Source organism: Dicentrarchus labrax, unplaced genomic scaffold (genome assembly GCF_905237075.1).
Source record: "Dicentrarchus labrax unplaced genomic scaffold, dlabrax2021, whole genome shotgun sequence".
NCBI lineage: Eukaryota > Metazoa > Chordata > Actinopteri > Moronidae > Dicentrarchus > Dicentrarchus labrax.
In genome coordinates, this window is record NW_026136704.1 from 23,777,821 (window position 1) to 23,793,287 (window position 15,467).

Sequence of the window (15,467 nt, forward strand, 5' to 3'; positions counted from 1 at the left end):
AAGTTGTTTTTTATCACTCGCTGAAATAACTGATGCTGGTCTTCCTGGGAGAACAGTCTGGTTGGATTACATGCATGCATTGTTTTCCTGTAATCATTCGTGCCTGTGAAGAAAATTCAATTCAGCACATGAAGGACATAAAGACTACAACATAGAGGGGTAATTACTGAATGTAAATACAATGAATGAACACCCACCACTTACACACCCACAATAGTAATAATGAAGGATATTCGTTTTCATAACAATATTAAGGATTATTCCTTAAATAAACCCAAAACTCACATCTGCAGGGAGTGTCACAATCTGCAGAGACAGCCTGATATCCTGCAAGAATTCATTGTCGTACGCCATTTTCCAGTGTCACGGCCATACTTCTGCAAAAATTGACAGAGCCCTCAAACAGTGTAGACAGCTCGTCGTGGAGATGTAAGCGTTAAAACCCTAAGAAATGCTTCACAGAGAGGGCATTCAACCATCGTCCCTTTTTCCTGGCAGTCACTACAGCAAACCTCACATCAGCATGAATGAAGGAACAGCAGTGTGGAAAAATGACATGCTGCGCTGTCTGGAGAGAGATGTCCTTCATGGGCTACAATACAGAAAATGGTGTTATTATCTATGACCACTGCATTCTGTTATTCCTCTCTCACCTCTTGCTTTGTTGTGCACGCACTGTGATGAAGAAGGTGCCATATTTCACCTTCTTATTTACATATAGCTGTAATAATCCTCAGTGTTCCTTCCCCTTCACATTCGTTTTGATACTCTACGCTATTTACGATTACGGGCTTTGTGGCGCATACCCGATACAGACTGAGGGTAATGAATAAATTAAGCATTAGAGTGAAGGCAAAGTCCTACTCTGAGGTCACATGTATTTTGCTGCCATTTTAAAACAGGCAGATCACTGAGGAATACAGCAGAAGAATACGTCCAGTCAGATGCAAGTGAGCGGCTGTAAATGGGCGGCCATCGGGGAGTACCTGAATAATTTATAGCTCTCCTTGTTGTGCTGCACAATCAGGGGAGGGTTATTTCAAACAAAGAGAACATGATGTCTGTTGTGAATTTCTGTCATGCTTTGTCTCACTCTGTCATGTTCGTATGCCACATTTTCATCTGCATTAGATTTATTTTATTTGATCTATCAAACCACTGACATGCAGTTGTAATTGATGCAGCTGTTTGTGCTTCCTGGAGAAAAAAAAAATTAAAAAGCGTTTGTGGGTGTTTGGATCAGAGACCAGAAAGCTGCATTTCAGTTTGCTCTTAATCTGGCAACTCTCATCTTCCTGCAGCCTGGGACGTCCCGCTACGTCTGTCTCTAGAGATGCCAGGTCTCACTGACACAATTCTCTAGAGAAACTCACAGCGTGAACCGTTAAACATGGCACTTTTCTAAGGCATCACACTGAGAGGCTGTTTGCCTTTTCTTACCAAAACTCCACCGGCACATTTATTATCTCTTCTGCAGTGGCTCCAATATACTACAAAAAATATACAGTTTAAAGTCCATAAGTAAAGGAAAACAAACATTTTAATGCTTTACACAGTCTGTGAGCAGCATAGCCTTTTTCTATTGCCACACCTTTCTCTGTGTACGACAAAATATTATATTACTCTGCGGTTTCGATCTTAATCTAAGATCCCATGTCAATGGCTGCAAGATTAAATTACTATCTGAGTTGTTGTTGGACGGTGAAGAGAACGACTGAAAGAAACACACACAGAGTAGCTATTAACAGCACTAATACAAACAGAAGCAACCTTTAAGTGCTTTTTTTCCTATTATTATTGTGATCGTCATATCAGTCAAAAAGACTATAGTTTTGTGGACCAGTGGTTCCAAGATCAACCTGTGGGGTCACAGTAAGAAAATAAATATACTTTTGCTACACAAAGCCATTTATTAGGTTTAGTATTTTGTTTAAACAGTCTGACTGTTGTTATGTGCTTGTATGTGTTGGTTATATAATGGCTTTAATAGGTCTATTTGTATTCCCATATGTGCTTTGATTTTGTCTTGTTTTTTTCTTTTAATGTATACCGTCACCCTGCCTAGAGACTGCAGATCTTTATTAGCCTTTTGTAAAAAATCACTGTCCCTAATTAAGAAAGTAAAGTAAATCTTGAATGTTATGCCCTCCTACAATACCCAGAATTCACAGCTCAATGTCAGACCAATGCCAGACATAATTTAAATATGTTCCTTGTTGTTCTCAAACAAGCAATGTAAAGACATATTTTTTGAATTAAATATAAGCTTAATAAACATTACCTTCTGGAAATGTGACCCCATATGAATACACTATTCAGACATGACACTAGAGCTAGACTGATGTACTGGCCAGGTCGGTATGTCAGTTGATATCAGCTCATCGCAGATAAATCATTATCGGTGTATATGTCGGCCGATAAGTAACAAGAAATAGCAGTGCAGAAATACCAAACTCGGTTTGAGGTAACTAAGTGTCACCATTACATAGTTCATCCACCAGAGAACATGTAAAAAAAAACAAACACAAAAGTAGTAGCCAGTTGTTACCAGATTCTTTTAAATTCCAATCATCAAAGTAGCATAAGTATCACTCTAAAGATCCAGTATAAATCTGGATATATTCTGAACAGATGCAAACCATATGGTTCCACTAAAACACCTTCTTCTCAGACTCATGACACACAGACATCATTAACACATTGTTGTATGCAACAGAACTCCTTCTTTCCAGCTCATTAAGAATAAACATCCATAAATCCGATTTGACATTAAAAACTGTGGTTACAGTTACACTGCTTTTATTTAGATGATTCAAATACAGTTGATTCTACTGTACATAGATATGTGTGAAACGTAAATGGCAGTAGAAAACGATTTAGCTCTAGACTAGCAGTTTTAAGATAAACCTGAGGTGTCACAGAGTGATTAAATGGACAAGGAAGAAAATTAAATAAATATCTGTTACACAAAATAATGGTAATGCTTCTTCTGTTTTTCAAATGTTTGCCCACTTTTTGTGAAATAACTCACAGAAGGGGTTGCGAGTACACACTGGTTTCCGTTGCTGGCCTGGCCCATATCCAATGTAAATCCCACTACGAATAAATACATACAAAGGGATATTTTTGTGAAATAAAGGGATACACATAGAACCCTCACGTTAAGAAATTTGACACTGTAAATGTTCATTACCACTCTCAGCAGTCAAAGCTCTGAATATTCTATTATAACAATCTCTTTTTTATAACGTGCTCAGGTTTATCACAATAAACCCTGCATGTTATCTCGCCTGTGAGCTGTTGTCAGTAAGGTTTCTAATTTTGGAGACAACCCCCTCAGAGGTGGGCCACCTAAAATTGAGAAAGCACAGACTGCAGTGGAAGCAAAACCAGTCAGGGTGTGCTCTCAAGTCACCAAAAAAGGAATTTTTATGTCACATTTTCACATGTCACATTATACAAGGAGGCTGAAAATGGCTGCTGATCCTTTGATAATACAGACATAAAAGACTGTTAAAGAAATCTTCCCTTTGAAATGTAAATGTATGGATAGCCTATAAATACCGTATATAAAGATACTACAAACAATAAATGTAAATAATAAAGTGATAATACATTAGAATATTTATTTGATCTTTTTTAGAAACACACATATTTTTATATGAATTTCAAATTGAAAGTAAATGTTAGGAGATGTTTAGATTTCAGTTTTATTTTTAACAAAGATCCAAGAGGATTACATCCCATTTGCAGCTTGTCTTTGGGATCAGACAGCAATTTGCTGCTGTGTGAGATGGAAAGTCGTGCTGCACTGCACAAGTGGGCAGTGAATGAGAGGAAAGTTTGCTCACCTCTCCATCATAATCTGTTGCTCATCAAAGAGATCTATTTTCTGCCCCCTTTGTACCTTTTCACTGGACTGCAAACTCTGACAAAGTGCCTGAGTCTGTGCTCTTTAATGATGATATATGAGCGTTATCCTGAGGATGTTGTCAGATCAGGGGGAAGTGCTGTGGGTGTAAACCTGGGTGGCGACACGCGGAGAGTAAATAAAAAATATGGTATTTTTTTTCTGTAATTCAAAAGGATTATTTATCTGTTGATGGAGTGCTGCCCTCAAAATGTCAGCAAACAATTGAAAGAAGCTCAAGGTGCTTTAACTCTGTTAAATTGAACTTAACATTGATGATTAACCCCCATTTTCTAATGTGTTTATCTATAATTGGGGGTGTCACGACTTAAGCAATTACCAGAAGAGATCAAAGCAGTTCAATAAGTTTTTCAGCTGTAGAGTAACAAGTAATGTGTCCTCATAACTGAGCCAGTTGTATATGAAACCTGTCTGTGATAAAAGCAAAATGTGGTGCGATGCTGTTGAGCAAATTCTCCACAAACTGATTTTTGGTGCATTTTCAGACATCTATGCCACCACGGTAATGAAGATTAATTCACAAATCCTCGAATACACACGCTCCTGAAAAAGGAATTCATTGTGTGCGAAATCTAGCTGTTGTTCAACTTGTATTGCTTTGACACAGTGCGTTTTGCAACACCCATTTCTCAAACTGACACAGAATAAAGAAGGGTTGCGGCCTCCTCCTGTTTAATTATAGCGCCCTGAGAAAAGCAGCAGATGCCAACAAAAGACATCAAAACAGCTATTTGCATGAAGAGAGTCTAATTTCAAAATGAGTCAAAAATCTATACTTTGGTGCGCTGATATTTTCAGCAAGCTGAATGTGCTCTCATGGTGCAAAATTGTTAATCTAAGAGCTCTGCAATCTCCCAAGATATTAGACTCATGTCAAGTGGTTTTGCTTTTTGCCACTGTATGATAACATGACATGAAAAATATTATTTACATGCGTCTCAAAAGATTATGGGGACTGAAATCTTACAAAGTTTAATAAAGAGTAATGAATATTAAAGTGATGCTCTATCTCGCTCTGTTTCACACATACATACAAAAACGTCTCGTCTGCATTGCTGCATATAATCAATCATTTATGAAATACCTTGCTTAGGGCTGGTTAATTATTATTAAGCATTATGGTATTTATTTTATTCTATGTAGAAAACAGTGGGTTAGTTTTATAACCGGCGGTAATGCTTATGAAGCCTTTGTCAAACTTATGGGAAGGAGAACTGTTAAATAAGCATTTTAACAGCATCCCAAAGTATCGGCTCTAATTAAATTACATGATATTTAATTATTTTCTTGCTTATTTATTTTGCTGCAATCTTAGGTTTCCATCAAAAGCATTTTAACTTGTTGTTAGATGTGTTCATATAGTGGCTGTCAACAAGCAGCCCATACAGATACGCCTGATTTGTTGTGTCTATTGAACTGACAACTCTGACAACTTCTGTAAAAAACAACAAGAGCTTTCTTTTTACATTTTTATAGTTTGAGCAGGAAGAAATTCAATCAAAATGCACGTCAACACACTTATCGGTGCATCTTTAAAGACTCATTTGTTTCTCCAAATAAACAGAGGAAACATTGCAAATTGACTTTCAAATGTTCTAAATCAAGTGTCCTCACACTATCCTAGTCCTTTTTGAACTTTCAAATGCAGCATTCGAGGATATGTGATGTATCTTTGTAACGGCAAAGTGTTGCAATGTGTTTTCTCATTAAAAACGACTCCAAGACACATTTGCACTAACAAGGACACATGAAGACAATAACAAATGCATGAACCCGACTATAGAGTTATGTATCTGTATTAGCCCTTCGTTGAACTCTGTTCAGTGCAGTCTCTCTATATAAAACAGCTTCTAGAGGGAAAACTAATGAAAGTACTGTCACCTGGACCTCACATGTAAAAATATGTCAAAGGTGTCAAACTAATTTCCTGCACTCAGTTCCCCTTCAAAAGAGACTACAATCACCTTCTCAAAGAATATGAGAGTGATTAATAATCTCATGACCACATCATCAGCTTGTGTTTTAATTTAACATCACAATCTCGTCTGTGTGGCTAAAGTGTTAAAAGCTTAATCAAAAAAACCCTAAATGAATCTGTTTCAAAGAGACGTAAGAACCAGATATTCAACCCAAGCTGTCCATACTGATAATATTCTGCTCATTTCATTAAAAAAATAAGAAGCTGTCCATTTCTAGGTGGAAAAGAAATGGCAAATGCACTGTTTTTGCCTTTAAAAGTTTAGTTATTGCTCAAACTGTGGATTATTAACTTTTTTATTTCTACCCAATTGCCAAATGAGCTGATATAGCCGATTTCTGCTTCCCCTTGCAAGGCTGAAGCCAGACACTCCCCTTGTGCAGAAAAGGATCCTGCAGGACTGCCAGTTCAAAGCAAGAAAAATCAATGTCCTCTCACAGTGCCACATTATGTAAACCCCAGCCACCTGAAAACGATTAGATTCAATATCTGCAAGGTTTAGCGACCATGCCTGGCATGTGTTGATGTTTCCCATACATACTTTGATATGGTGTCTGAGCAGTACTGCGATTTGATCTTGTTTCTACTCCTGCACAAGCACACATACATGTAATGTTGAATTACAAATGTACTTTTACTACACAGCAGCGTGTATTTATTATAACTAAAGTAAAAAATTCTGCTTCAAGTGCTTTACAGAAAAGGATGTTTAAAGTAACACCCATCAAGGAACTGTAAAGCCCCCGAGCTGAGAAGATCTTGAAACTTTAATGATTGTAATAAATTACTCCTGACGCATTAGACCACAGATAAGATAGCACTACTATCAGTACGTGCAGCCCTACCTGGTGATTACAGTAAAACACAAGAAAACTAATTTAGCCAGGGTATATCAAGTTACATAACTTCTTTGTGCTCACGTAATAACTTTTGTTTTAGAGCCGGAGAAAGTTGACACACAATTACCACTGTAGTGGCTTTTCATGACGTTGATGAAGCTATTAGTAAAAGGCTGAAAAAGCCACAAGTCAAATCTTTTGGATCCCACACAGACTTTGACTTCTTACCGAATGGAATGAAATTTTGCAGGTTGTCAAAAAACAAAGCAAATGGGAAAACAAGAGGGAAAAAACTCCTAAAGTAACATCGCAGTATGAAGCTTAGAATCATTTATGAAAATATGTCATTAAGAATATCCAGCAACTCTATTCTCAGAGAGGTGATAATGTGCTTTTGCACGACTTTTAACAAAGGGAGTACACATGTGGCACCAGTTCATGCCGAGTTTATGTCATGTGAGAGTACAGCAGTTGAAGAGCTGCTTTCATCTATCTGCAAACACAGAGACAACTCCGTTTGTCCTAGAATGTGAAACACACAACAGCGGCAACACATTATACACATTCACCTACTAGGGAGCCTGTTTGAAGCTTGATTCGTCCTTTGATGGTAGCTCCATTAATAACTGCTTCAAAACTGGATTAATGGTGAAAAAATCTTTCCTTCCATGAATCATTATTTACAGTAAAAAGCAAATTCCATTGAATATCTACAACCGACCACAAATTCCTACAAGGGATATCAGTGCTATGCCCGTTCATAAGTTTATCAAACCATCTATTGTATATATTCTCAATCCGTGTTCACAGCAGCCCAGGGTGTTTTCTGCTGTTCATCACAGAGCCTGTTTTCCCTATTGAGATAAGAAATTAAATCTGCAGGAGCAGAGGATGCTGGGTTTGCTGCAGGGTGGCGAAGCAGTAGCTCTGATAATGGAGCCGACTCCCATTGCGCAGGCTATGAGGCAAACAGCCGTGGCGCCAGCCCAACCCTGCCTATGTGAGAGGATAGCTAACAGTGTCATTCTGCAGAAGCTCGCTCTCCCCCTCTCTCCCTGTATGTGAACATGTGGTTAAATCTGCATGTGACAGAGAGGGGAGAAAAGAACGAGATTCTGTGTTTTTGCATTTTTCTGTTTCTCCATTTGAGTTAATATATGTGGGAGAAAAAGTGAAAGAAAATGGGTAAAACTGTAGGGTTTGCCTTTGTGTTTAATGTAGTGAGAATATGCATGCATGGCGAGTCAAACATACTGATCCTTTGGAATAAGAATTGAGTGATAGAGTCAGAGGAAGAAAACATCATATTTTTCAGCACATTGCTATCAAAACCATTCCCTTCTATCCCTTTGCCCCATCCCTTTCTGCTCATGTTCGCTGTCTGGATGGGTTATGTGTGGTGGTATATTATGTAAATGTGAAGAGGGTTTTAATTTCAATTTGGGAACTCACCAGAATATTGTGTCGTTCTGGATCCTCCTCACAGGGTTCACTTCAAAGCAGTCTGCAGAGAGAAATAAACGGTCACACCTTAATGTGCAAGCACAAATAACATTGGGGGCCATACGGCACCAGTTGTAATAGTGTCAGAATCATAAAAAGGTTCAATTTATAGTTCAATCTTTGATTTCATCCCAGACTCAATACAAATGATTTGATATTTTTGTAGCAGTGGAACAATCATTTTCTGCCCGGAGCCTCTCTGCCGGATGAAATTTAAAACAGGAGAAATCCAAGGAGAAATATAATTTTACCTGCCTCCTTCTTTAAAGATGATTTGCTGCTTTATATGCATGGCTAATATTTGTCTTTAGCCTGTATAATAATTCACTTTGGATTATGTAAGAGGGCACTTTCACATGTGTGTATTTTTTTTCATTATAGCTATTAGATACTTACTGCTGAATATAGAACATGTACTTTACTGTACATTAACTGTGTGAAGGCTTTGAATACTTCCTGTACAGCTGTACAGTCAGTAATGAGCTCTTGTATAACTTTGTGTTATTACATACTGAACCATTTTTTGTCACTAGTCATAGCCAAATCCATCTCCCTCTCTGAGAAAAAGAACTCTCTGGCTTGTTTGCACTTCTTTAAACCAATCCTTAATTGTGGTGGGCGGTCCTATGCCTAGGAAGCAGCGACGGTGCCCCTGTAAAAGAGTCGGGAAGAACATTTTGTTGGTGGAAGATTTGCAGATGGGGGAGACGCTAAATCCCAGCAAAAGAGAAGGTAACAGCTGCTAGCTAGTTTATGTTCGTACCCTCGCAACCAGGTTATGGTATCTTATCTCAAAGGTTGTTTAACATAGCGACGGTGCCTTTGAAAAACAGTAACACAGCAATAACGGAAGGGGAGGAGACTGAAATAGTCAGCAAATGGCAGGCTTATACCAACAGCCTATGTCCCATGCATTTAACATAAAGTTTAATAAAGCCAATACACTTAATAGAGTTGGCAGAGAAATATCATAAATAATTCAGTTTCACAAAGCCTGAAGAATAAAGTGCTGAATTTAAACAATAAGTGAATATAAGAATATTTGTCAATATTATGTCAATGAAGGTGGACATTAAATGCTGCCCAATACTACAACAGCCTCCACAGTGACCATAGAGGTGAAGCTTATATGGGTGGTACACAAACAACCCACCACAGCTCATTACTTTTAATTAGCACCACCTTTTTAGTTCATTAGTGACAGAAGCACGGATTACGCAGCTCTCTCTCAAACTTGCGAACCAACCGTTTGTCTTTAAACATTTATGTTTACCGCCCTCGAACTGAAAAGGTCAAAGTGTTCAAGTGGATGATGAACAGGTGGATAGCTTTAAGTGGGATGACACCTACAGTGTAATTTGCTGTTACTAGTCCACATTAGAGAGTGACACGGGAGTGGATTTTCACTCCGGTCCCATCCCACACCCACAAAGATACTCGTGTATCATCCCAATTCCATGACAGAATAAAATGTAGTCCTGTAAGAATGACCCCTGTCTCATCCCCTTCCTGAGTGACAAAAAAAGCCAATAGAACGACTAGCAGTTTGTTTAAATTAAAGAAAATAGTGTTTATTAATATTACAACTGTATATTTCTATCTAAAAACTGACCCATTGTTACTATGATTCCACTCTCACCCTCACCCATTTTTCTGTTCCATCCTAGTCACAGGATTAATAGTGAAACTGACTCCGATCCCAAGCTCTGATGTCAAAATGTCCACAATATGGGCGGATTTTGTATCCAGTTTATTTAAAGAGGTAGTAAAATGAAAAATAAATGTTTTCCACTCTCTTATCATGTGTCCCTAGGTTCATTTCTGTGCTATCTCTTGGCATATATGTCAAATTAAGGGACTGAGGCAGGTATAAAGGAGACTGTATATTAAAACGTCTGTCTTTTATGTTCCTGTAAAATATTTTTGATGAGTCATTCTGCATTCATGTGTATAGACATACATTTCACCTATCAAGAATAATTTCAGGATTAGGGTTAGGGTTAGAGTGTAAACTTCCCCAAATTCCATAAAGAGGAGGACAGAGCAGCTACTATTAGCCTATATTCTGATAGCATCCAGGACCAGCATCTACACAGTGGATACGCAAGTCATAACGGGGCTTTTTAAAGTTCACCTGTAACCCCACACATTTATGCAAGCTAGTCAGGTAAAGATATGCTCCTTTGCCTCAAGGCAGTGTGTCTGACATGCTATTGATTGCAGCATATGTTAGAGAAGATAAACACACTGTTTAATCCATTACTTGCACTTTTGCTCTTGTGTGTTTAGTTTGGAGAGACATAAAAAACACCATCTTCCAAACTCAAATGCACTTAATGCACCTTTAAGTATCACTGATCTTGTAAAACACTTTCTGGCAAACAGAAAAATCAGCAAAGTTTATTCCACTGACTTACTTCATAAAATCAGGCTGCACTTAACTGCATATTACAGATTTTACTCATCTCTTCTGGTTATTTTCACCAGCTGAGGACACATAAATGCTGTACATGAATATGTGCATGAGTGGCATCAGTCTCTCATGCACAAGGCTGAACTCTGCAGGACTAGTACAGGAACAAACTTCCTGGAACTCATTTAAACTGCTGCAGTACTGTATATAGGCTAAAACAATTCAAAGGAGACACAATTTCTTCTGTCTCTCCCCAATGCATAACTAAAAGCGCACATGGAGCAATCACAGTTAATTGAAGCTATTGTAGGTGAAGAAAAAAGAACCTCTTTCCACTTTTTTTTTTCTTTCCTTTTTCAGGAACAACGACAACAGAGGAATAGCTCTGATTCTCCACTGTCAGATTTAATTGCCAAAGCAGCAATCTTGATTAAGATCTCAACGGTCTTTTTTTATCAGCCCCAGCCAAAGCAACACAGGGTGTTTGTCCAAGCAAGACATATTTACCAAACCCAAACTCTCCCTTCTACAAAGTGTAAACACAGTAGGCCTCCACAAAAGACCCTGACATTGAGAGCAACCTTCAATAGCCAAAGCCATCCATTACATCCAGAAGAGACTCTTTATTAGTATCATGTTTGCAACTACCTTCCTTCCTATAAGAGCTCCCCTACATTTAGGTGATTTAGCTAAATCTTACATCTTCTTAGTGTTATTGAGGAATCGGTACCATACCATTCAGCGTGGGTATTGTGTGAAATTTTTAATTCAACTTAAATCCTTTACTTTCAAAATGCCATTATGTAACGTTCAATGGCCAGTTTTCCAACTGACCTAAGACAGTGATGTGAGAAGTACAATTTCACGCATGACGCACTTCACTGAGATGTCCATCTTATGTTCATGTTCCCTGAAGCATCCGACACTAAGGAATTGATTAAAACACACTGCACACACACTCGAACTGCAAATATCAGCAGAGCTATTCATGCCTCTTTAGCTGTAATCTTACATACTGTGAATGTATGCTAACTGCCCCTCCATCTATTCATCAAACTCCCACGCAGACACATCAAACACACACACTGCACGCACATAGACTTCAATTCAGTGACACAGCGATTAGGCTTGTGAGAGGATTTTTTCCCCTCTACATTTTAGCTGTTATTGTTACTTTTCTAATTAAAAATCTGAGTTGCAGAGGAGAGGGGAAAGGCTGCATACTCAAAAACAAAAACAGTTTTGCTTCAAAACATCCTTCAATAATCAAATGTTATTAGGCTCACTGCCTCATCTTCATCTGTGCTTATATTACAGTATTAAAACAGAGGACTTGATACATATTTTTTTGCCAATAAAAGTCATAAAATAGCCTACATAAAAATGTCCAATAGCTCAAGGTTGAATGTTCAAGTTACTTGTTTTATCTGACCATCTGCCCAAAATCTAAAGATACTCAGTTTACTCATATATGGCAAAGCCTCACATTGGAGAAACAGGAACCAGCAAATATTTAATATATCAGCTTGGAAAAATGACTTAAACAATAAATACATTCCTAAATAGTTGCTAATTAATTTTCTGTTAAGTGACTAATCAGTTATTCCACTTATAGTTTCAGCTCTATCACACATTTAGAATCACACATCGATACATATACAGCCTTATACTGTATATAATTAGCATATATATAAGACCGATGATTTAATACATGATTGATGATTCATTAGATACTGAATCTGCAGCTGTCAGGGTGGTGGTTTGCTTGTTCCTGTTTTTCTAAACCCAGTGTAGCAACCCAGCCTTCTCATTTGCGGCCACTCTCAAGGACAAGCAGCTATTTGTTCAGTGTTTCAGGACCTCAGAGATTCAGTACACAGGGTGAGGCAGGCGTTTGGATAACTGTAAGCTTGGATTATGTCTCCACATAGTGACAATATGGATGTTTCAATTCTTTTTTCTTTTTTTTCTTCTCACTATTTTTGCAGATTTCCACATAAACTGAAAACTGAAACATACTATTGCTACTACTATTTTGCAGTACCTGTTAGTCTTTGGAGTGTGACTAGAGGCCAAAAATGTCCATAGAAACATTATCACCTCTCAGTCGAAACACCCTCTAGAATTCTTAATGAAGAGTGAAAAGCAACCTGCTACAGGGCCTTTCTATAGCAGTGTCCAAACCATGTGTGAAAATGCTAGGCACACAGCACATCCACATTACTCTGCCTGACTTGCCACAAGGCTAAAATAAACATTTCGAGGCCGGGACCCACATTGCTATTATAAAACCTCCAATAAAAAACAAGTAAAGGAACACATATTTGATTGTGAGCCATGGTGAACCTAACCAGCTGGATGAATTGTGAATAGAGGCAAGAGGCTAGCCTATGGATTCTGAGTGAGGCCTGGTTATTCTGCCTGCTGAAAACAAGTAGTGACGTGGTGAGAAAGCAAAGGATGCGAGAAATACCAGCCCAAATAAACTGCATGCTTAGCTGATGGCTCGACGGCAGCGTTTGCCTCTGTTGCGCATGTTAAGCATGGCGTCATTTTCATCTGATATCAAACAGCCATGTTACGCTGCTGCCCCCGCTGAGTGTGATTTAACAGACAGCATACGGTTCTCTTAGATTGCCCACACAGTTGGCACACTGACCATTACCAGTACCTCCAGGGCGGCCAATGTGACCTCCAGAGATGAGAGAGAGCTCCAGACAAAGCCATACAACCCAAGGCAAAGTAGAGGCCTGTACTGTGGGCTGCACTGCAGAGAGCTGGAACATATGAGTACACATAGATAATGGCGGAGGTGTAAAATGATTAGGAGAAAATTGTGCTGATGTTTTCCTATAGCATTTACCATGACTAGGATGTTGTGACTCCTTTGTTAGGAAGGAAATCTCGCCATGGTGCAGACAGTGACCGTGGTGACACTGAGCAATAATACAAGTTGCCTGAGAGAATCACATCAAATAATATACGCTCTAATAATTGCTCTGGTTATGCAGCTTCTTTTAATGAAAAAAAAAAACACACTTACATTTGCAAGTCTGTGCTATCCTAAAGCATGTCCCACATATATAAGTCAGTGAACCAAGGGGAACACGGTAATTGAATAATGCTCTTAGTCATCTCATATGAATAATTATGCAATAAGTACAACACAAAGTTGTGCACCAGTGGCCATAGAGGTCAGTAGGGTTACCCATGAGCCTCCAACACGCAGACTACGAGCATGCGAGGGATCAGAGTTTCCCTCCGTTCTTGATGAGTCAGGGAGGATCGTCTCTCTTGCTCATGATCTGATGCTCTGGTAGTAAGCGCTTTCCCCTCCCCTTTCCCCCTTGTGAGCTGAAGCCTCTGATGATGTCCGTACTGCTATTTATACACTTAGCCATGCTCAGCACATTTACCAGCACCACATAAATAATCAGTAGGTATGAGAGATAGTGTGCAAGGTTTGCTTTAACACAGCAACTTCTGGCTTTACTTTCACAGAGCAATGTACTCACAACATCTCATTTCTGTCTCTATCACCACTTGCCATGATTTATGAGGTGAATCCATCATTAATAGTCTACAACTGAATACATTTACCATCAAATGATTTGCACATTTCTTTTTGCTGTTTACTTGAGTACTAAATCTGTGTTTTAAAATGCGTGTTACGACAGGCTTTTAATGGTAAATAAGAAAAATGTTTATCGTGTGAATATTCTCATCAAACAAGGTGATACATGCATTCATGCACCAGCGGCAGAGGCAGAGAAGCAAGCACTGCTACAGTGCTAATAGTGCAATAGTGTTGATGTGCCCAGAGCATGATCTGAACCTGAAAGTGATTGACACTGCTATTGATACTCAAAAGTCAATACACTGGAAATGGCACAGTATGTGGTTTTATTTATGTGAACTGGGTGCAGATTTGAGCATGACTGAAAACAAAAGGCGTAAACACATATAGGTGTGTCCAACAAATTTCAAATTCTAGCGTATAGCCTCTCTTCCAGATTGTCTTTCACCAGGATTTGAATGAGCACCAGCTACCAAAATTGCACAATCCCACCCCAAGTAAAGGTTTTATGCTCATGTTTGCACTTAAATCGGATGAAGAAACATACAGTATCATCAGCAGGTTGGGTTAGGATAAGCTTCTGTAATGGCAGATCATGGCAGCTGCATTCATCCCTTTTGAAAGCAGCAGACTGTTTCTTAATGGGCTGCGAGGAGAATCCAGTCTGCCTTCTCCTTTGAGTAAACCGTTCCTGTGCAGAAGGTGCCAAGGCCCAAAGCACAAATATACAGCACCCTAAATACGATTATACAGCACTCCAAATATTCTTCCAAGGGTACATCCTGTCCCTGTTTAAATTTAATTTGTGTTTAAGGAGACACAAAAATTCAGCATTCTTTCCATGCGTAAGTGCACATAGTTATTTACCAGACAGTGCTGTTGAATACAGTCACTAGCATTACAATAAAAATATTATTTTTGTCTGTTGCCTGATTCAATATCGTATTAGGTTACAAATACAGTACATTGTTGCCATTTAGATATTTGGTGGACCTCACTATACTAACAGTTCCATATCTCTTTATACCTTATACACTTTATCATATCAGCTGCAGCAGGTGTACGCCAGGTCTGAAGTATGTGTGAGGTGCACACATTCTCACTGCACGTTCTTTTATAAAAAGCAGCTTAGGTGTGGAAAATAGCGTATGCATGGTGCACTGTATCATTAATATAGTTGGTATTTAATCAACTGGAAGGCAAGACTCTCATACTCCCTACATGCG

At 38.6% G+C, this 15,467-nt stretch overlaps 1 protein-coding gene across 2 annotated transcripts in view; it reads right to left on the reverse strand.

Annotated features, from left to right (window-relative positions):
- Positions 1–15,467, reverse strand: part of lrfn1 (leucine rich repeat and fibronectin type III domain containing 1) — a 103,570-nt gene that overhangs the window by 39,740 nt on the left and 48,363 nt on the right. The window contains exon 2 of one of the 2 annotated variants that reach the window (XM_051397464.1): positions 8,201–8,252. The exons of the other annotated variant lie outside the window; for it this stretch is intronic. The gene's annotated coding sequence lies outside the window, so the exon portion shown is untranslated. The remainder of the gene's footprint in view (positions 1–8,200; positions 8,253–15,467) is intronic. 2 annotated transcript variants of the gene reach the window in all.